Below are 22,925 nucleotides of genomic sequence, written 5' to 3' on the forward strand. Positions count from 1 at the left end.
CGTATCACCTATACCATGGACATGCCATGTGAGTAGTAGTTAAACGATATTGCTTAATGAATAATAGTCTGAATGCTTAGTACAGACACCTTAAAAAAGTATTCTTGGTCTATGTTTGGTTGAATCCACAGGCCTGGAACCCTGGGTTAGAGTACAAACTCTAGAAGCAAAATGAACAAATAAAGAACTTGAGGTCAGCAGTGACGGGTGTGGGATCACACTGAATCTCGTGTGTTTTGCTGTCTGTGTCACTACAGAGTGTAAACGGGGACCATTTTTAGCTTAAGGTAAAATAGGTAACAGGAAACACTATGGAATGGGCACGAAAGCGCGCCCCTCATGACCACGTGTTACAGCCAAGTCTCTGCCTCTTGGGGAAGGATCTGTTCTGTGGCGGAGACTAGACGTTGATGATTTCTGGATGTGTGAAGAGAAATGGCCTCCAAGAAGTGCGTGGCTTTGGCCGGAGCACGTCAGACGAGAGTTAGCGTGGCGTGGAGTTGCCACAGTGCCCCTCACGCCTGCTGCTTTTCTCCTCTCCTCACCCCTGGCTCTGGCTCTGGCTCTGGCTCTTACCAAGGGAGGAAAGTTCAGCTCCAGCTGAACCCCACACAGGGCTGTTGGTCTCTAGGGTAGGTGCTGCCTTCTCCTGAACAGGCTGTGGCAGAGGAGGGTCTGGCCGTACTTGAGCTGTGAGCGATGCTCTCAGAGATCCAGCATCCTGCAAACCCAGGTGCTTGAAGGTTCCTTCTCCACCGTCCTGCAGAGAGAGGGGTCTGCTCCTGCTCCCCTCAACCCGAGCTGACTTCTTGTCTGTTCTGTACACCTATCTCTTAAGAGCAGTTATTGTTAAAAATAATCCTGTAGCACACAAACACCATAAGGTGACAGCCTGGGAGGGTAGATGGGACTGGAAGGTGGTTTCCTGAATAACAGGTTCAGTTTCGTGTTTTGGTGTCACTTGACCCAAGGCCCCCAGATAATTGAAGTATTGTTAACCACCCATGCTGTATCTGAGTTTTTTTTATTTTTATTTTTATTTTTAAAATTTATTTATTATTATTATACTTTAAGTTGTAGGGTACATGTGCATAACGTGCAGGTTTGTTACATATGTATACTTGTGCCATGTTGGTGTGCTGCACCCATCAACTCGTCATTTACATCAGGTATAACTCCCAATGCAATCCCTCCCCTCTCCCCCCTCCCCATGATAGGCCCCAGTGTGTGATGTTCCCCTTCCTGAGTCCAAGTGATCTCATTGTTCAGTTCCCACCTATGAGTGAGAACATGCGGTGTTTGGTTTTCTGTTCTTGTGATAGTTTGCTAAGAATGATGGTTTCCAGCTGCATCCATGTCCCTACAAAGGACACAAACTCATCCTTTTTTATGGCTGCATAGTATTCCATGGTGTATATGTGCCACATTTTCTTAATCCAATCTGTCACTGATGGACATTTGGGTTGATTCCAAGTCTTTGCTATTGTGAATAGTGCTGCAATAAACATACGTGTGCATGTGTCTTTATAGCAGCATAATTTATAATCCTTTGGGTATATACCCAGTAATTGGATGCCTGGGTCATATGGTACATCTAGTTCTAGGTCCTTGAGGGATCGCCATACTGTTTTCCATAATGGTTGAACTAGTTTACAATCCCACCAACAGTGTAAAAGTGTTCCTATTTCTCCACATCCTCTCCAGCACCTGTTGTTTCCTGACTTTTTAATGATCGCCATTCTAACTGGTGTGAGATGGTATCTCATTGTGGTTTTGATTTGCATTTCTCTGATGGCCAGTGATGATGAGCATTTTTTCATGTGTCTGTTGGCTGTATGAATGTCTTCTTTTGAGAAATGTCTGTTCATATCCTTTGCCCACTTTTGGATGGGGTTGTTTGTTTTTTTCTTGTAAATTTGTTTGAGTTCTTTGTAGGTTCTGGATATTAGCCCTTTGTCAGATGAGTAGACTGCAAAAATTTTCTCCCATTCTGTAGGTTGTCTGTTCACTCTGATGGTAGTTTCTTTTGCTGTGCAGAAGCTCTTTAGTTTAATGAGATCCCATTTGTCAATTTTGGCTTTTGCTGCCGTTGCTTTTGGTGTTTTAGACATGAAGTCTTTGCCCATGCCTATGTCCTGAATGGTACTACCTAGGTTTTCTTCTAGGATTTTTATGGTATTAGGTCTAACATTTAAGTCTCTAATCCATCTTGAATTAATTTTCGTATAAGGAGTAAGGAAAGGATCCAGTTTCAGCTTTCTACTTATGGCTAGCCAATTATCCCAGCACCATTTACTAAATAGGGAATCCTTTCCCCATTTCTTGTTTCTCTCAGGTTTGTCAAAGATCAGATGGCTGTAGATGTGTGTGAGTTTTTTTTTTTTTTTTTAAAGCAATGGGTGCAAACTTCTAACAGGGACCTGACAAAAGAGAAGGATTTCTTCTCTGCAAAGCGAGGGTTGGTGCTGGTTGGAATTTGCCATCTGTGACTAGCAGGGACCCAGGCTGCTGCCCGACTCCTGACCCTCCAGCTCCTGCCCCTGTTCCTGTTCCCACCAGCAGGAAGGAGAGCGGGAAGGTGCCTTTTCCCCTTTAAGGGGATGAGGTAAGAGTTGCACCTGCCATTTCGCTAGTCCCTGGAATGCTTCTCCAGCATGGATGGGAGTGAGTTGGGTTTGGCGGCCTGAGCCCCATGAAGCTGGGGTTGCTGTTCCCTGAGCAGCAGGAAGCCTGGACTCTGGGAAGTGGGGTCAGAGGGTAGCCTTTGCTGCATCCCCAGGAGGGGGCCCTTCATCCCAGTTGACATCACTGCAGAAGGGGGTGTGGGTTTTCATGGTCCATTGATAAATAGAACGTTCCTTTTTTTTTTTTTTTTTTTTTTGAAGCACATCAAACCCTAAAGTGGCATTTTGTGATTCCATATGATTGCATTATACCAGCAGGAGAGAATGCTTTCTGTAAACCGGAAGCGTCTGAGATAGTTCTCGGTCCATTCAGAAAGTTCATTTTCCCAAGTTAAAGACACAGCGTCAGGAGGGGTTGAGGACACACTGTGACAGTCTCAGGAGGGGTTGAGGACACACCCGGGACACAGCCTCAGGAGGGGTTGAGGACGCACCGTGACAGTCTCAGGCCCCCAAGGTGTTTGGGGCACAACTTGGTCTTACACATTTTAGGGAGATGTGAGACATCAATATATGTGAGATGTATGTTGGTTTGGTTCAGGAAGGAGGGATGACTCGAAGCGGAGAGGGGTTTCCAGGTCACAGGTAGATCAGAGACAGATGCGTTTGTGGTGAGCCTTTCCAGAGAAAGCAAGATCCGCATTTATCTCCGTGTGCAGATGGTGACTTTGAGTTCTCTCCTCTGTCCCTGAGGAATTTCCTTGTGGACCAACGGTTGTGAGGGAGGTACATGGCTTCCTCCCCCCCCCCCCCCCAAGTCTCTGTTAGGAGCATGGCAGGCAGGCAGGTTTGCCCTAAGCCATTTCCCATCTTGACCGTTTCCCACCTTGACTTCCCTTTAGCTAACTGATTTCGGGGTCCTGAGATGTATTTTCACTTCACACTTCTGAACACACTGGCACTCTAAACAGTGTTGTAGGAGGCGTTCTAACTGATTTAGAAGAAGAAACTATTTGGAAGGACTTGAGCACCTTCGTCCTGGAGAGAAACAAGCCTTTGTTTATTTGCCCCGAGGCTGTTAGGCTGGCAGTGTGGGTGGCCTTAGAAAGCTGTGCCTCTCTGAGCGCCTGCCTGTGGAATCTGGTGACTTTGAGGTTAATCCAGCAGCTACATGTTTTGGAAAGCAGATTGTCTCTTAAAGTGTTGGTGATTGATTCTAACACCAGAATTTCAATGTGTATTTTCCACCCTTCTTACTTTGTCTCATGCCCTGAGATGTTGCTGCATTTGTCCTTAGGCTTCATTGAGGGAGGGTCAGTTCTGGCCCTTTCTTTAGATATTGACCTTGAATGGACAGAATCGAGATTCAGAAAAAGCCTTGAGCTGTGAGAGTGTGCTGATATCTATGTCAGTGGAATTCATGTGTTAAACTCAGTAATAGTTTAAGAAATATCAATCCTAGGCTGGGCATGCTGGCTTACACCAGCACCTTGGGAGACTGAGGTGGGCAGATTCACTTTTGAGCCCAGGAGTTTGAGACCAGCCTGGGCAACATAACAAGACCCTGACTCTACAAAAAATTAAAAAGTGGTGGTGCGCACCTGTGGTCCCAGCTACTCAGGAGGCTGAGGCTGGAGGATCACCCAAGCCTGGAAGGTTGAGGCTGTAGTGAATTGTGATAGCACCACTATACTTATGGTGCACTGTGCCTGAGTGACAGAACAAGAACTTCTGCCACCACACACACACACAATCAATTCTAAATGAACAGAAAAGAGACCTTTTAAGTGGAAAAACATCCTGTTTGGTTGCTCTACTCGGGTAACTGTTGACTCATTTGCCAGTAAGAAAATGCAGCGGCCAGGTCTGCTGGGACCACCTGTTAAGGCTACTCTGGGCCTCATGGTTTGAGAAGGGTGTGTCCAGGGGAGAGTGGGAGTGGCTTAAGGGCCTAGAAGCCAGTTCTTGTGGTTCAGCGTGACTGAGGGTGTGGAGCTGGGGGCAGGGCCCTCTAGGACATGAGTGGATAAACCGATGGGCTTCCAGGATGAGACCCTGTGACTTGGCCTGGTTTACATCTGTCCAGTACAAATCCACAGTCTCTTACTCTAGAAGCTTCTGCCAGGGCTGATGGACTGGTCTGGGGACAGAGGGTGCCCTCAGAGCCTCAGGGTGCCTTCTGGTTTAGGAAGAGCACTTAGTCACCTAGATCTAGGATTTATGGCACTACAGGGGACTCATCACACTCGGAGCAGCAGCCATGTGCATTCTAGACTTGGTTCTAGGCGAAGTATTTTAGAGCCTGTTGGAACCCTGTGTTCTGTTTATCTGTAAAACAAGTTAGAGTCCTAACTAGTTAAAACCTATTTTTAAAATTTTGCCACAGAATATGGCAGTTGTGGTGGAGTCTGGCCAGAGACCTCACACTCAGAGGCTGTTGCGTGCTGGGATTGCAAGCGTTGCCTGCATCAGCTGCCTCTCCTGGCGCATCTGTGTTTTTGACACGGGCGCCCATCGAGGCTTGGCCTGTGGGACTTGTGCAGCCATTTTTCCGTGTTCCTCTGAGGTTCCACAGACTTCATGGGCCCGTGGCAGAGCGTATGGTATCTGCTTGCATCCTAATTTCCCCAAACCCCATGACAGGCCAAGAATTCCTTACACACAGCTGCAGAGGGCCCCGGGGTGTGGATTTGCGGGTGACACAGCCTTTCCCCAGCTTGGCCTTCATCTCCAGAGTTGGCTTTAGAGCGATAGAAGCTTCCATCAGACTGGGGGGCCCTGAAGCTTTGGTGGTAGGAATTGGGTGACCAGCAGGCATGATACCCCATTTCTTTGCATTTGTAGCAATAGTTGTTAACATGACCACGAGATGTACAGAGGAAGGAAAAAAGGAGGTTTTTTATTTTCAGAGTAAGTCTGTGCTTTGGGAAATGTGGTCTCGGGGGAGCTGTAAGCAGACGCCTCTCATGAGGGGAGGAGGCTGCGGCGTTAAACGTTCCGGTTTTTGTTTGCTGTGTGTGTTCATCGGGCTCATGGAATGTCTGAACGTTTACAGGAAAAGTGGGGTTTCTTCATCCGGTTCGTGGAATGTCTGAACACTTACAGGGAAAGTCTAGCACATGCGCAGTGAGTTAACCTCTAACATCCATGTTCGCCTTGGGGCTAGTGTAACATTCGAAATGAGGCGGACTCAGCGTGTCATGTACAAAGGTGAGTTGTTGGGCACACGCGTTTATGCGCAGCCTCAATCACAGCCAGGACTGGCTCAGAGTCTGCGGTTTCTGGCGGGAAAGAACACTCATGAGGCCATTCTCTCCAGTTGGGGCTGCCGGCAGGGTCCCAGGGTGGGGCTGTCTGGTCGGCCGGCGTCGGAAGTCCACCCAGGTCCCTTCTGTCTGATGGTGGAGGAGACTTCAGGCTGGTTAACAAACTGTACAGGAGTTAGCGTCGTGGGGCTTTGGGGCTGACCTTCCTCCCTGTAATGCCGGTTACATTTCTCTCCGGGCCTCATTGTAGCCACAGAGAATCCACCTCGTCTGACAGCAGGGAGTGCCATGTTGACATAGTAATTTATTGTATTAACCTTTTTATTACTATTTTAATAAAAGCCTTTTTTTTTTTTTCTTTTTAAAGTGATAGGGTCTTCCTGTGCTGCCCAGGCTAGACTTGAACTCCTGATCTCAAGCAATCCTCCCATCTTGGCCTCCCAAAGTGCTGGGCTTATGGTCGTGAGCCACTGTGTCTATTCCAAAGCCATGTTTTTAAAACTCGGCAGTTTAAAAACACTGCTCCTTTCACCCCCTCAAGCAGGCTGGTTGGCCTTGTACAAACTGGAGTGTCTGGACCTTGGTCCCCCTTTGATTTTTCCCTTTGGCCTCAAATTCTGATGAAAACAGCCGTTACAAAAGGGGCATTAGGTGACTCTTCAGTTACTCAAGCCAGAATTCTCACTAGTTAGAGATGTTTGTCCCCAGGATCCCAGAAAGCTGTTTTTGAATCAAGCCCATAGCAAATAAGAAAGGAACTAAAGCCTTGGTCCTCTGCTTAGTATCTGGGGAATGTGTTATTGCTCACACCCTTTCATCTGTGCTGACGTGCTGCATCTCATCACGGGAAGCAGAGTCACCCTGTAGAATAAAGGCAGGCTCACGGTGGCACATCGGGATGCTCCGGGCTGCCAATCCCTTAGATGGCGGCAGACCTGGAGACTCAGCATCTCGTGCAGTGCCCGGGCAACCGGGGTGCATCATCTTTGGAGACCACACAGCTGGCCGGTAAGGTTGGACGTGCAGGCAGATGGTCCTGATGGTCTCGCCACGCAGTGGTGAACTAGGAATTTGTTAGCAAAGAAATGAAACTCGCTTGTGGGTCCCAGCTACATGGAAGGCTGAGGCGGGAGGATTGCTTGAGCCAGAAGGTCAAGGCCACGATGAGTCATGATTGTAATACTGCACTCCGGCCTGGGTGACAGAGCGAGACTCTGACTCAAAAAATAAAAGAAAGCAAGCTAAACCCTTACTCTCCATAGCAGGTGGGAGAATTTATCAAAGTAACTGCAACAAAAATCTTAGATGATGTAATTTCAGTGGCTAAATAAGCTGTCCAGCCCACGTGGCTGGCTCACAACGCAACATAGCCAGGTGCTGCTGCAGCTGCCCTCCCACCCGATCGCTTGTGGACATTTTCTGTTTTCCCATATCTCTCTTTTGGATACGTAGCTCGCTCCTTTGTAGCTAAGCATCAGTAAAACAGGTTGTGAGACCTAACTATTGTGTCTTTTAAGGACGGAAAATGAAGCAGGTGACAGCGTGGCAATGTGGTGAATAGATTTAGATGAATATTTAATACTTGGCACCACTCTAATTGCTTCTTCCTGTCCCATGCTTAATTACAGCTGCCGCCTCCTAGGACAGAACACTTTCAGCTCTGTGAGTAGGAATTAAACATTTTCTAAATCAGAAGTTTCAGTTAAGCAGTATTTTACATGAATGCCCAGTCCCTAAGTGCTCACTGTACTTGTGTGTGGTGTAGAGGAAGGAACGGGGGCTTGGGGCCAGGTCTATGGTGCAGTGTCTTGGTTCCCATCTGTGAGATGAGGGCCGTGAGAATGGCCTAGAAGGTTCACTGTGGGATTGAATGGATCTGCCCACTCCTGGGAAGCCTCGAGTCTACCTCGACTTGGGCTGGTTTTAGGGAGATGCTGGCAGCGCCGTCCTCACAGGTCAGTGGGAGGGGCTCTGGCACCGTCCCCTTCAGGTGTCTCATGATCAGCCCAACTTGCTCCTCTCAGAAGCTGCTGGTCGTGTTCTCGTTCCTGTTGTTGCGTGTTACTTAGGTCCTGTTCATGTGGGGACCTAGGAAGTTCCCACAGTGAGAGGAGAGCTGCTGAGCCACCTTCCTGCCTGGACGCCAGCCCCACGGAGGACCGTGACTGCTTGAGGTTGGCTTCTGCCCCCGTCCTCACCTGTGGATGCGTTGATGTAGTGGTACTATCTAAGCTCCTGGGGCACACAGCGCAGTTATGTGGATCCACAGGACACTATGGCATCCAAACACGTGCTCCTGGAGGAGAGGACCCTGCGGGTGCTGATGCTGGGAGCTGGCTGAGAGTCCAGCGTGTGAGACTCCCTGTGACGTGCACAGCTGCCATCTGCGCAGGCCCTCGTGACCCCAAGATGGTCATGCGATAAATGCACAAAGCGCATCTCCAACAAAAAGCCGCCAAGCATCCACATCCAGGATATCCACCACAGTGGCTTTTTGGTGTTAATACGATGAATGTGAGCAGCAGGTGGTCTGCGTTCTGGGAGTGTGTGACTGTGCCACTACAGTTTTGTTCTCATGTCTTGATGAGCATGAACGGCTCCTGATGAGGGTAGGTAACAATGCTGTGACCGGAGACTCTGCAGGATTGTAGCTTGAGGAACCAAGGAGGATTTCTCTCTTGCAAACCCTTCAGGAAGGAAGTTCCAGGCTGGTGACTACTCCATGAGGTATTCGGGGATCCAGGTTCCTTCCAGACCCCTGCTTTGCATTCCCAAGGACGCGGCTGTTCTTGCTGTGGTTGGGACTGGGTGATTGCCACGCTGGTGGGGCGGGAGGGGTGGGGGGTGGGAGGGGGGAGGCTTAGGGTGAGAGTGGCCATGATTTACCTAATCTACATAATGACAGGGAGCTGGGAGTAAAGTGTAGCCATGGCCTGGAAGATGGATGTTGGTGAATGACTGGCTACACTTACCGCAGCTGGCCCAGGGATGGGGAAAGATGGCTGATTATGCCATTTAACTGTACCTGGTTCTTTCAGATTTGACTTCCTTATGGATTTTTTGCTGTAAAGAGGAGAGAGCCTGTGGTTCTAGGTCAAGCATCTCACTCATCTCAAAACATCTGGTATCCCTTAGCGAACATTTATGTCAAGTTTTAGAAGTCCTGCAAACTGGCAAGCATTTCTCAATCTAGTTTAACCATTGGATTTTATATCTGTGTCTGCATCTCTATTTACATCTATGTGGTTATTTGGCACCTTGTAGTACCTTTGTAATAGGTTCTATTTGGTGGAAGTTATTTTCAAGAAACCCTTGTTGCTACTAGAATTTTCAAGGTTGCATGTAGAAAGGAGAAAATAAAAACCACATCTTGTCTAATTTTAAAATTTGTTGTTCCTCAAATCACACCAGAAGTACAAATATTACAAATTATAAAAGCAGCCAGAATCAAGAGATTTCTGGGTGATTCTGGCTAATCAGCAGTATTTGCTGAGGTGTGTGAAGCAGAGCAACATACCAAGAAGCCCGGGATGGGGGAGAGTTGGGAGGCCAGGCTGTGACTTCAGAGGTGCTGTTGCCCCAGAGAGAGGAGCTAGATGCAGAGAGGATAAATGGCCGCAGGTGCGACCACCGCCATCCTTGCTGTGGTATGGGGGCCTTTGTGAGCTGAGTTATGAACCAGGTGAAGGCTGTGCAGGCGTCAGAGAATCCAGGCCAGACGCGACCGGTGGAGGCTTGGTGGCGGTGAGGAGCCAGACAGCCTTGCTAAATGTGCGGTGGCTCACTGCAGACAGCACCCATCAGTCACCAGACAGACGGGCTTGATCTTCAGCCCCTACAACAGCTGCCCTTATCCTGTCTGCCTCCACCTTCTGAGGGCCTATAGGCGTCGCAAATGTGTGTTTTTAAAACAGATTCGGATGAGTTGCTTTCTGCACAACACACCTGGACAGACGGAGGCTGGTTCTCCACAATGGCAGCAGGGACTTGGCATGGACTGGCGGGACAGAGCCTCGGAGCACAGCAGCAGCTCCCTGGGAGAAGATGGTGCCTGCGGGATGGAGGAAAGAAGAGGCAAAAGGTGCTGAGGCGTGAACGCCAGTTTGCTCTTAGACATGACACACATGTCTTCCGGAAGTTTCCACGAAGCACCGTTAAAGCCACCAGTGTGGACGGGTGCTGAGATCAGGACACCCAGAACATACTTGTATTTGAAATCCTTCATGTACTGCAATCTCTTCAAAGGGGACCACAAGTCGTCTCTAATAATGTAAAATTAATTTTTTAGTAAGTGCCATGGCCTTTTTTTTTTTTTTTTTTTTTTTGGTGGGGTAGGGCTGGTGTGTGACAGTTAAACAGATGCAGTGACACAGCTGGTGGGTGTTGGTTCTGGGCCCCAGTTGGGCAGTTGTATGAAAACAAACCGAAAAGTCTCCACAGTGGTATGAACCGAAACACCTGGATTACGTGTTTCCATGTATTTAACATAAATGCCCACATTTGTATTCTAAACATACATTTTTCTATTATGTAATGAAATTCACACCTTTAAGTATTTAGCATAGAAACAGCTGTGCAGCATCTTCTCCCTGCCCACAGACACCCGGATGTTCTGTGTGGAAACTGCTACTGTGGGCTTTGTGAGTGGTGAGCCATGCACAGATATGTGCTACGTTTGCTGTGTCCGCTGACGCGAGTCCTGGTCAGTCCTGTTTCAGGTGGATGCTTTCCCTTGTAGTTCCCTTCTCTTGTTCTGTTTGTAAGTTCAGTAAACTCGGGACCAATGGTGAAGAGTAGGCGTTACAGGAGCGCAGTGTCGGCAAATAAGGAAAATCCATGCCAGTTGCACAAGGAGGCGTGCGGGGTTCCACTGCCTGTGTGAGCCATGACTGGTGAGGGCCTCTGGGCAGAAGTTCATCTGGGCTACTTGCAAATGCAGATTCCTAGGCACAGACCTGAGAGGCCCTGGAGTGACCACCCTCCAGGGATTCCTCCCAAACTTGGCCATCTTGTCTCTTGGCAGGTCGTCGGTGCCTGGCTGTCTCATTGACATGCCCGGCCATCACAGAGTTAGCTGAGTCATCTGCACAGCTGGTGTGGATGTGCTGATGGGTGTACGGGGCTGGCCCGTCTTCCTTTTTCCCCTATGAAGTGTTTGAAGGTCTGTTATCCTATCCTGTTCCCTCCCTGTCCTCAGTGGGCAAGCAGGAGGTTCATTTTCACTTGCAGATGTGGAAAATTCTGAAAGTCTCATAAAGCAGCCAGGATCATCTTCAGAATCTTCTTTGTTCCAATCAGCTCTGATATTTTCAGTTGGAAAGACTTTTCCTCAAACATTTTGCATTCGTTCTGTATGAGAAGTGCTGTAGACTTTCCTGTTGTTTTAGTAATTAGGATCTGTTCTGTTGTCCATCACAAACGTATATATTTTCATTCTGAGACAGGGTGAGTCGGCCTTTGCGATCCAGAGGGATTTCATGTGCGTTCATAGAAGCTTCCATCAGAAACCACATTCCAAATAGCTGTGGACATACAACCTGCTTGTGACTTTGGGAATTGCCAAAGTCAAATTCTCGATTTGAGGCTTTAGGAGCTTTAGAAATCTTGAAATTATAAAATGAAAATGTGACAAAATTAAGTGTATTTAAAACAAAAGAGATATTATGCTGTGAGTTTTAAGGGCTGTGATGCATTATTTGGTTATCTTAAAGGATGTCCTGTTCCACCCAAGTTACAAATACGTGAAATAATTTAAATATAAGGTGATCCCTTCAGAACGTCCTGGATTTGGTCTTGATCTTCTGCCCTTGAAAATGTGATTCTTTCTCTTTTTTTCTTGAAAATGTGATGGTCTTAATCTGTGTGTCTAGACCATCTCATCTGAATTGCTTCAGAAACCTCTGCACGGGCATCTTTCTATTCTTGGGTATAGAGAGATAGACATCATTACGCTTTAAAGTAGCAAAAGGCCCGTAGAGCAGTTTTCCTTAAACTAAGGAGCTATTGTTGGAAATCAAGGTGTAGCAAGTTATAGAATCTCTCAGTGAAAGTGATTATTTAAAATAGAAATCTTAGTTTTTAAAATAAAATGCTAATAGAGAACGTTTTGTTCGCAAGAATGTAAAATGTTACGTCTTAGTTTAGAATTTAAGGATAGTAATTTGCTTCTGAAATCTTTGTGACTGAGATCTGAAATCTTAACTAGGGTTTATCATCAATGTTTTATACATACGCATGTATACATACATATGTAAGGTATGTAAAAGGAAAATAAGCATGTATGTATTTACATTTATATACACTTCTATAATGTGTATACTTCTAGTCACACAGAGGTCTAAGTGACTATGACTTTATTTGATGAGCAAGAGGGTAATTGAATAATTTTCCTGCTCTTAGCCTTGCTTTTGCATCTGAGCAGGGACCCTGCGAAGTGTGCCTCCCACATTCCAGGCCTCACACAGCCTGTGCCAGGTTTTGGAAGCAGGAGTTTTTCTGCAGCCACTTTGGGAAGCAGGTGGTGCCAGGATTGCCTAGAGCTCCAGGCTGTCTCCAGTCCAAGCCCTCCCTACGTCGAAGCTGCCCCACCAGAGGCCTGGAACCAGGGACTGCTCCGGAAGGAGGAGGGCTCCTGTCACTGCTGGGCATGAGAACCGAGGACAGGAGGTGGAACGAGCCTCGGGCCAGCGCACGGCATCCCGGGAGTGCTTGCAGGAAGCCCCAGCCACACTTTCCTGACCCCACGGCCAGCACCCAACTCTCTGAGATCCCCTTGGCCCACCCCTCAGGTTCCTAAAATGGTTAGGGTTTCCTGGGCTGTGAATTTTTAAGTCTAGGCTAAAAAGTCCTGGGACAGACTCACAGGGTCCTTTATGTAGAAACGACGAGTGTGCTGGTGACTGAGAGCAGGCACCGCACCCTCACTCCAGGGTCCTTTGTGCCAGGTGGAAACGAGCATGTGGGTCATGCAGAGTCCCTGCACCCTCACTCCAGGCATTGCTCTTTGGTTTCTTAATTTAAAGCCTTGATAATGAAAATGTGTTCTTCCCAGAGTAGAGTTTCCGGTTACGGCCGCTCACCTGTAAATGTCGTGCCAGGTCAAATATATTGGGATCTGGGCCAAGTCCTGCTTCCTGCCCATGGCCAAGGCAGGTACTTCATTTGGGAGGTGACCCAGAGGGATATCTGAGAGGCCTGCTTGTCCCCGAGGGATGAAGCCGCTGGCCTTCACACTCTGCTCCGGCCTCCATCAGCTCCTTCCTACCTGCAAACTGCCTGCTTTTATGTTGCCATCATTGGAGATATGTTAGGGACTTCGTATGGAGAAACCCCCACAGGACGAGCAGATTGTGGAAAGGTGGAAACCAGGGCTGGGAGGGTGGTGACCACGGCCAAAATGAGAACCGCGGTGGGCTGGGAGGTCCATCTTCTGTCTAAAGTGTTTTTTAAAATAAAACAGTGTCTCAGGAGCATGAGAGGGCAGGCCACAGACGAGAACATATCTGTAGAAGACTCATCTGATAAAGGCTGTTATCCAAACCATGCAAGGAACTCTCAAAACTCAACAAGAAAATGAACAACCTGATTAAAAATGGAAAAGAGACCTGGACAGATACCCCAACAAAGAAGATATACAGATGGCAAATCTATACGTGGAAAGATGGCCCACATCTTATGTCATAGAGCGAGGCGCCACTGTACACCCAGCAGGCTGGTCAATACTGGAACTCCGACACCACCGCGTGCTGGTGGATGTGTGGGCATCAGGACCCTCACTCATCGCTGGGGGAAGTGGGGCAGCTGCTGTGGGAGGCAGTGTGGCAGTTTTCCGTGGAACTAAACACTCCGACCACAGAAGCAAAACACAGTCCTGGACGTTCACTCAGAGGAGCTGAAAGTTTAATTCCATGAGGAAATGTGCACACAGATGTTGACAGCAGCTTTATAGCTTTATTTATAATTGCCAAAACTAGAAAGCAACCAAGATGCACTTCAGTAGGTGAACGGATAAACTGTGTTAGGTCAGAAACTGGGATATTATTCAGTACAAAAACAGAACTGGACCTCTAAGCCATGAAAAGACACGGATCTTAAACGCATGTTGCTAAGTGAGTCTCCAATCTGGAAAGGCTGCCTGCTGTGTGAGTCCAGCTGCAGGACAGTCTGGAAAAGGCAAGGCTGTGGAGACAGTAAAAGGGTCACTGGCTGCCAGGGGTTGGGGAAGGGATGGATGAATGGGAGGAGCATAGGGGGATGTGTAGGGTGGGGAAGCAACTCCGGATGGGGCTTTCATGGGGGATCCATGCCGTTCCATGTCTGTGAAACCCACAGAGTGAGCAGCAGCAGGCCGAGCCCTCGTGTGAGCTGTGGACTCTGGGTGGTGGTGCCGTGTTGATGTGGGTCTGTCGGTCACACAGAAGTGCTGCTCCGGTGGGGGCAGGAGAATGATGGAGGCTCTGCCTGTGCTGGGGAAGGAGATAGATATGTGAGGACTCTGTACTTTCCTCCTGATTTTGCTGTGAACTGAAAACTGCTTTTAAAAAGTCTATTGAAAAGGCAAACAAGAAAGAGTGCTAGCCAGATAGCATCTGTGTGAGGGTGTGGTCTGTGTTCTACGTTCAGGATTTCCCTGTTAGAATACACATATCTAAATTATTCAGAAGTTAAACCTTTGCATTAAGTAACTCACTACAAAGTTACAGTATCAGCTTGAGCACTGCCAGGATAGCCAGGATCCTGTATCCTGACCAGCTTCTCCCCTTACAGGTGCAGTGATGCCCATGGCCTCACCCCAGTGAGCAGCAGGGCTGGGACCAGGAGTCAGGCTTTGGGGGGCAGAGAGGAAGTGAGATCTTTAAGCCCGTGGCAGGGAGGAGCCTATGGCAGGGAGCCGGCAGGAATGATTTTTTTTTTTTTAATACTAGTTTTCCTTATCACTGAGGCCTTCTTAGACTTGGGGAGTCGGGAGTCCCCATTCTCGGGCACCTCAGAAACCAAAGGCTGCTCCTAATCCTCATGTTCCAGATGCCTCAGGGGAGGTACCTGGGTTGTTGGATGCAGTTCCGTTATTTGCTGCTCGGTGGAATTTGCCCCCAGCATTTCTGGTGGTTTTTAAGAGCTGATGCTTGAGCTGCTTAAAATCACATATGGATATTGATTTACCTGTAAAAGTTAAGAATGGAATTTGAGTTCAAAGATTTGTGAAAATGCTCAAGTTTGTGTACTAATATATACATTACATTTCTGGAAATATCTAAAAGTCCGGGATTTATATTAAACACTTCTCTTGATTTTTGTAATATCCACCTGTCATATTTCCATTTGGTTAATAGATGTCAGAGGGCTTAAATTCTGAGTGCCTGAATTCACTGAATTTAAAACTTCTTACCTCAAATGTAATTAAATTGAATGTAGCCAACAGTATTATAAGTATTGATTAAAATATATATAAAAGCACATATCCATGAGCATGCAGATGGGGGCAACATATTAAACCATGGAAGTAGAATTAATGTTCTTTGTTTTCTGAGAAGACAAATTTTTTTTTTTTTATACTTAAGTTCTAGGGTACATGTACATAACGTGCAGGTGTGTTACATATGTATACTTGTGCCATGTTGGTGTGCTGCACCCATCAACTCATCAGCACCCATCAACTCACTATTTACATCAGGTATAACTCCTAATGCAATCCCTTCCCCCTCCCCCCTTCCCCCTCCCCATGATGGGCCCCGGTGTGTGATGTTCCCCTTCCCGAGTCCAAGTGATCTCATTGTTCAGTTCCCATCTATGAGTGAGAACATGCGGCGTTTGGTTTTCTGTTCTTGCGATAGTTTGCTGAGAATGATGGTTTCCAGCTGCATCCATGTCCCTGCAAAGGACACAAATTCATCCTTTTTTATGGCTACATAGTATTCCATGGTGTATATGTGCCACATTTTCTTAATCCAGTCTGTCACTGATGGACATTTGGATTTTTAAAAAGCCAAGGGGTCTTACAACTTTTTAGTTTGCAACTTATTTGCCCTAAAGTGAAAGTTTGGCAGCAGAAGATTGACAGCAGCAGAAGAGTAGATCCTGGGCGAGTGTAGGCTTTGGGAGCAGCGGGGTGAGTGCTGGAAAGACCTGGCTGGAGGCAGAGCAGGGAGAGGTGCTCAGGCAGGTCAGGATGGCCTCAGGGCACGCAGTTCAGCGAGCAAGAAAGGGTTCACATTTCCTGGAGAGCCCTTGTCTCTGCCCACGAAAAACCCAGACTCCTTCCAACTGGGATGGTGCATCTCATGTAAAAGTTGCTACTCCCAGAAAGAAAGCCAGTGGATATAGATTTTTTTTTTGTATGCAGAAATTACTTTAAATTTGTTTCTAACCTTATCCTTTTCTTCCCCCATCTTAGCGTCTAGTAACTTTCTACAGATAACACACATATCTTAGGAGAGCGCTGTATTTCAGTTGCTGTTGGCTCTGATGTGGCTTTGTGGTGTCTGAGGTTCTGCGCAGAGCGTGGCGCTCTCTGCTGAGCGTTGCTTGTTGAAGGCCCCTATGGAAACTTTGTAAGCTCGTTGACCCCAGCAGTCTTGGTTCAGAAACCTTTGGATTTGCTGAGACTTCACACGGCCTTCTAAACTTCTTGCGTGACCTTTTCGTTTTAGTGTTCCCTATTAATTCAGATGTTTTCCAGAAGGTAAGTAAGCTGCTGAATGCAGGGTGGGGGGTGCCCTCCATTGGCCCTGGGGAGAAGCATCGCTGTTTCTCCGGGTGGAGCTTTCCACCCGCCATAGTGTGCTCCAAGATGGAGTAGGGTTCTTTGGCAGAAGTAACCGTCAAAGGCCCGCCTCTCAGCGGCAGGGTGGCTGTGGGTGTGCGGCCTTGCGGCCATACTGACCCCTCCCCATCAATGGCACCAAGGAGAGGAGCAGAGGGAGGTCAGGGAAATGTGCTTCCGAGACTGTGTCGTCCGTTTGTAACTAGACATGCAGAGAAAGTGTTGGAGATAAGCAGGAGGCAGTGTCTGTCCCTAATGAGCTCAGGTGTGCCCTCTGAATCGGCCCCCTTCCCAGGCTGGCTGTGCCAGCTGAGCACCCAGGCCTGACTTCCCGCCAGGACAGAGGCCCCGTGTATGTTGCGGGGGTGGAAGGTTGGGGGGGATCTTGTTTTATTGCCATATCCAATGCCACTGTGGGGTCAGCACTCAGGAAACGCCACGCAGGGTCAGTGATTGAGTTCACAAACCTGGAAAACTCAGCAGTGCAGACTATGGACATGACCCGTCCAGCCCTGGGGCTCTTTCTCTGAATTTCCTTCCGTGGCATCCTCATCCCAGAGGCTCCTCTCCCCGCACGGCTGTTGACAGCTTCACAGCTTCCTCTGCCTCCCCTCCCAGGCCCTGGTGTGGCTGGGGCAGCTGGTGGCTGTGAAGACCCCACAGCCAGTAGATCGTTGGTGCCAATGGCTTGGGCCTGGGTTACCTGAGCCAAGGACTCCAGTGCACGGCTGAACTCACCCTGAATAGCTGGATTGGAAGGCCTTGGGTTGCAGAGAGGCAATCAGAAGATTGCAGATTGAAGGACAATCTGCAAAGGAGAAAGGGAAATGGGTGTGCTGGATGGGCAACTGGAGAAGTCTGTGCAGAGCCTGGGACCCGGTGCAGACACAGAGCTGGCATGGGGAATCTGGTGACACGACCACCGTGGAAGTGGGCAAAGTCAAAGGCTTCAGACCGACATGGAGGGGCTGGTCTAAAACGATCCTCCTTTTCCTTTAATCCTAGCAACTGTTGGCTTACAGGGTGGGGGAATGAGATCTGTGGTGGCGGCGAGGAGAGACAGAGATTTTAATTAAACCCCTCTTTCTGGGAGAGGGGAGTAGCCGTCTCTGTAGGACGGTGAGCATTGTCATCTCAGGCAGCTCAGGCTGCTGTAACAAAACACCATTGACTGAGTGGCTTATGAACAACAGAAATTTGTTTCTCGTAGTTCTAGAGGCTGGAAGGCGGGATCAGGGTGCCGCACGGGTGGGATCTGGTGTGGGTCTCTTCCTGGTTCGCACACACCTTCTCTCTGGCCCTGACACAGTGGGAGGGTGACGGATTTGCTGGGCTCCTTTCTGAGGCACAAACTCCATTCACGGGGCTCCAGCCTTGGGAACTCATCACCTCCCAAAGACCTCCTGACAGCATCGCATTGAGGGTGAGCATTTCAACCTGTGTTTTGGGGAACAGGCAGGCAGTTCATAACCGTCAGCCTCTTTGTGTATTTCTGACTCAACATTGAGTCTGCATTGGGCTGTCCAGGGGACAGAGCCTATGTGGACACTGAGCGAAGTCAGAGCTGCAAACATGTACACATCGGGGGTAGGGGAGCTGCCAGGGCTGCGAGAATGGTGTTTCAGCATCAATCGGAGCTACTTTCCTGGCATACATACTCATAAGCTATCCTGGCAACATTAGCTTTTCGTGAAGAGTTGATCAGGCAGTGGGAGCAGCAGGTGGTGTTGCCAGAAATTTGGAACTGATGGGCGGCAGAGAAGGGGCAGAGGCCATGACCTTGGGGTGGTCAGCAGTGCCAGGTGTCTGCCCTCCAGGCCTCACGCCTGTGACTGCAGAGACTGAGCCCACCGGGGCTGGCCGGCCAGTGTGGCTCTCTTGCAGGTGATTATCGGGGTGTGCTTTCTATGTAATGCTCCCTCAACCCCATCCCCACCCCACCAGTTTCTGTGCCTAGCAGAAATCATGCTGCTCTCCTTGATGAAGCATTGAGTTTCCTATGGAGGTGTAGGAATAGCACGATTTGGCTCACATCAAAATACTTTGCAGTGAAGCTGCACGGAAGAGGATTTTAGGCTTCCGTTTGACGTTTTAGACAACGCCTGAGTGTTACAGGACCCTCTTGCTTGTTAAAAAAACACCAGATGAGAAAGGCTACTGGTTAATAAGGGAGACGTTTTACATTAGCACAGAGAGGGTGGCTTGAGATAAATTCAGTGTAACGTAGGTGTGTTTGTAAGCTGTCAAAGGGACCATCTCTCTGCTGGCGACATGTGTTCTGGTATAGATTTTGTTCTGAAAAAGGATGACTGGCATTCAGTAGAATCATTCCAAAATTCACCTGGAAGGCGTCCACATGGTGCCTTGTTTTCTCCTGACATTCTGGGCACCACGAGGAATTATTCTTGTCTTCAGCACTAGCAGGAGACTTTTCCTGAACACCTGCTCCTCTTTGGCGTTGTGGGTGTGAAGGGGTCAGAATGACCCTGTCTTCATGGAGCTTTCAGACACCATGGGGACAGTGTGGCACGATGTCGGTCTCGGGTGGGATGGAGGCTTTCCCCAGAAAACAGCTGCCAATTCCAGGGCAGCCCTCAACCCCTCCTCCCTCTGTTCCTCCACGTCATGTCTGAATTAAGGTGGTTCTATCATAGCGGGGGTGTCATGTTAACTGGAAGTGTGATTTTGTTCTGGGCGGTAAATAAATTAATGATACATTTGCCAAAGACAGCGAGATTTGATTTGAGGAATCCAGTGTGGAAAAGGAGAAGGGGCTTGGCTTGGTGGGGACATGTGTGATGGCAGCAGAAAGGAGCAGCCGTACAGGCTGGTGGGATGGAGGGGCCGCGCCCGCATTTCCATGGGGTCTGTCGATGTTTGTGCCACTAGACCTGAACCTCTGTCTCAACTTCTAAAACCTGCATGGTGAGGAAGCCCCTGATGGGCCTGAGTTGTTGCTTCCCGTGGTCATTGCTGGGAAGGGCCCCGGACGCCTCTCCTGGCTGGTGATGGCCCCGGGCCTGGACACTGGATTCGTCCTGAGCTCTGCGAGGGGCTTGGGCTCCATGCGCAGCAGGTACCGGCACATCCCTTTGGACGTGAGATGTTGGCGCTTGGCTTGGAGGCCACCGCGATCTGGGTGTGGTCAGGACTGGCTCATCCTTTGGGGAGAGAGCACTTGCCCGGGGGCTTCTCTGAGGTGCGTAGCCCTGCAGTGCCCTCATAGGATGCCATGTCCTCTGGGCACTTCCTGCCATTCCCCTGGACCCTCAGGTGTGGGAGCCAAGTGTGGTGTGTCTGTCACGGGCGGGGGGTGCTGAGGACACCACGTGCCTGCTCATGCGAAGACCCGAGGCACTGCGTGGGCTCGTTTCTAGGGGTCCGTTGGCGTCTGGGGGCCTGTGGGTGTCTTTCCACTGGCAGGAAATAACGGGTGGCCCATGTTACCTTTTTTGTCTTTTTTTGCCAAAAAGCCCCAATGCCAATGTTGCTGTCCCGCTGTGGGAACCTCCCATCTCAGGCTCACTGGCCCTTCTGTTTCTGGGCTGTTGCAGTGTTGTGTTGGGATAACTCTGTTAACTTCGTTTGAATTTTCTTCCTGTTCCTTAGGAATAAATGTTGATAGCTTGTGCTGCTTGTTCACCCCAGAGGCGAAGGTGTCTTTTAGGCCTGGCAGAGCACAGCGGTGCAGGGAGGTGCTGGGCCTCGGCCTCCCTTGTCGGCAGCCCTCAATGCACGTCTGCTCTTCACTCCTCGTGCACACGGCCGGGGTCACGGACTGCTCGCTCTGCTGTTTGAGATCCTGTGAAAAGGTGGTGTTTACACTGAAGGGAGATTGGGGGTGTGCAGCTGATTTTAAATAGTGGGAAATGGTAACAGAATGAGCAATGCCTAGCACTTAGTCTTAGGCTTGAGAAATTGTGTTTTAGAAGCAACTCCGGTTTTCTTCAAATTAAATCTTTTAAAGAGTCCACAAATATAGTTAAAGCCTAAAAGTATGCAACAGAGGGCCTAGAGCCCAACCCACTGCCACCTCTGACTCCAAGACACCTCAGCAACTTGGTCCTCCTCCTCAGAGAACCCCCCTTCTGCTCCTCCCTCCACGCTCCTCTTCCTCCCCCTCCCTTTCCCTGGACAGCCCTCCCCTTCCCCCCCTTCCTAGGACAGCTTTCTTCCTCTTCTTCCCCCTGCCTGTCCTTGGGCAACCTCCTTGGAACTCCGGTTGAAATTCACTGGTCTGTGGGCCCACCCATTTGACAGACGAGCATGCTGAGGTCCAGGCACAAGTGACAGACTCAGACCTGCGCAGAGGCTGACCCAGAGGCCGTACCAACGGGTTGTCACTAATGTAAGAGAATCAATGATGCTGCTTCACTGATCTCCAGGGAGAGCATGTCGATAACAGGTTGGAAAAACCATCGTACACCTGTCAGCTTCATCTCTCCTGCCTGGAAGATGTAGGGAGGACCTGCCTTCAGTCCACCCTCATCCCATAACAGGACAGAGGACAAAGGGGCAGAGACCCAAGTCCTGTCAGTGCCCTCAGGAAACCCCCCGTTTCCTCCTCATGGTGGAAGTGGAAACCATCCCGCTGGATGATCTTCCCGGGGAGACCCTCCACCCTGAAAGCAAGGAATCTGGTTTGAGCACACACACATTCTTGGTGCCATCACTTTCTGCAGCTGAACGCTGCGTACGTGGCCCATTAATCTTGCTAGTCCGGTGTTACTGGGTCCTGGGAGTTTCTGTGGGCTGAAGGCAACTGTTTACCATTGTGTTTAGAGAGAATAGAACTTTATTGTGTCGAAATCAGATGATAACCATTGCCATGTGTTTCCTTGGGTTGGTTGGGGCGGGGGATGCTCAAGCTTTTTCTGAGGGCTAAGTGCTTGTTTGAGACAGTCTCACTTTGTCACCCAGGCTGGAGTGCAGTGGTGCGATCTTGGCTCACTGCAACCTCCGCCTCCTGGGTTCAAGCAGTTCTCCCTACCTCAGCCTCCCGAGTAGGTGGGATTATAGGTGTGTGCCACCACGCTTGGCTAATTACAAAAATTTCTAATACAGGAAGGGTTTTGCCATATTGGCCAGGCTGATCTCGAACTCCTTACCTCAAGTGATCGGCCCACCTTGGCCTCCTAAAATGCTGGGATTACAAGCTTGAGCCACTGTGCCCAGCCCGATCCGGACATCTTTTAAAGCTGCCTTCATGTATCAAAAGCCAGTCTATGTTTGAAAATCAGGCTTGTGGAAGAGCCAAGGAGGAAAGAGGGATATACTTCAGCTAGGTAAATAACTATGCATGTGTTAAAAATATGGGCCAAAATCTACCCCAAATATTAACTCTTCTGCTTGGCGTTTTATATCCATTTATGGTTATTCCTTCAGTATTAAGAGTTTTAAAGATGCTTTTGATAATTATGGACAAATTGCTATTAAAACTCAGCTGCATATGTAACTTTAAAGAACTAATTGGATGACATTTTTCTCGGAGGCATTTTGGATGGTTACATAATTGTTTATCTCTTTGCCAGAAATCTTTTTTTCCAGAGCAGAAACCTGAAAAAAAACATTCCTTTGCATTAAGTGCTATTTCACTGTGTGGAAATCAATTTTTGAATGTAAGAACAAGATCATCGTGTATTTTTGGGATAATTCTTGCTTAATAGTGATAATGCTAAGTGTTTAAATTATGGAACAATTTGTTTCTTTGAAAATTACTATTTGCCTGCTCATCAGGTGGGCGCTGATGAGAACGTGGATGTAAAAATTAAATTGTATTTAGCTTGTATAAGTTAAAAAAATTTTTTTGTGTGTGTTGTGCTGCTACTGATGTTGCTTAGCTGTGGAAATGAGGTTATTGCAGGCACCCAGAATTTTATCTCCTTCACTTCCACGATGGGAAGAAATTCTCCAAGAAGCACAGGAATCTGACTTTCTGATATTGAGACTCCTAGGCATCAAGCCCCATAAGCCCCATGAAAGGGGTGATGATTACGTGAGCGTTGGCGTTGATGTGGGCATCCTCCAAGCCGGACGCAGGGAGCAGAGAAGGGCAGAAAGAACAGGCCCCTCAGGAGCCATGAGAAAATAAAATGTTGGCAGCAGTGGTGAGGGTTGGTGTCAGGGACCAGGAAGAGGTGGTGAAGGGGAGCATGTGCCTCAAGGCAGTCCTGGAACCCGCAGTCCCTGCAGTGAGGCCTGGTCTGCAGGGGACATGGACGGCCACATGATGAGGCCCACAGACAGCCTGGACTCGGCTGCCTCAGAACTCTG

This window comes from Chlorocebus sabaeus, chromosome 11 (assembly GCF_047675955.1).
Source record: "Chlorocebus sabaeus isolate Y175 chromosome 11, mChlSab1.0.hap1, whole genome shotgun sequence".
Taxonomy (NCBI): Eukaryota; Metazoa; Chordata; class Mammalia; order Primates; family Cercopithecidae; genus Chlorocebus; species Chlorocebus sabaeus.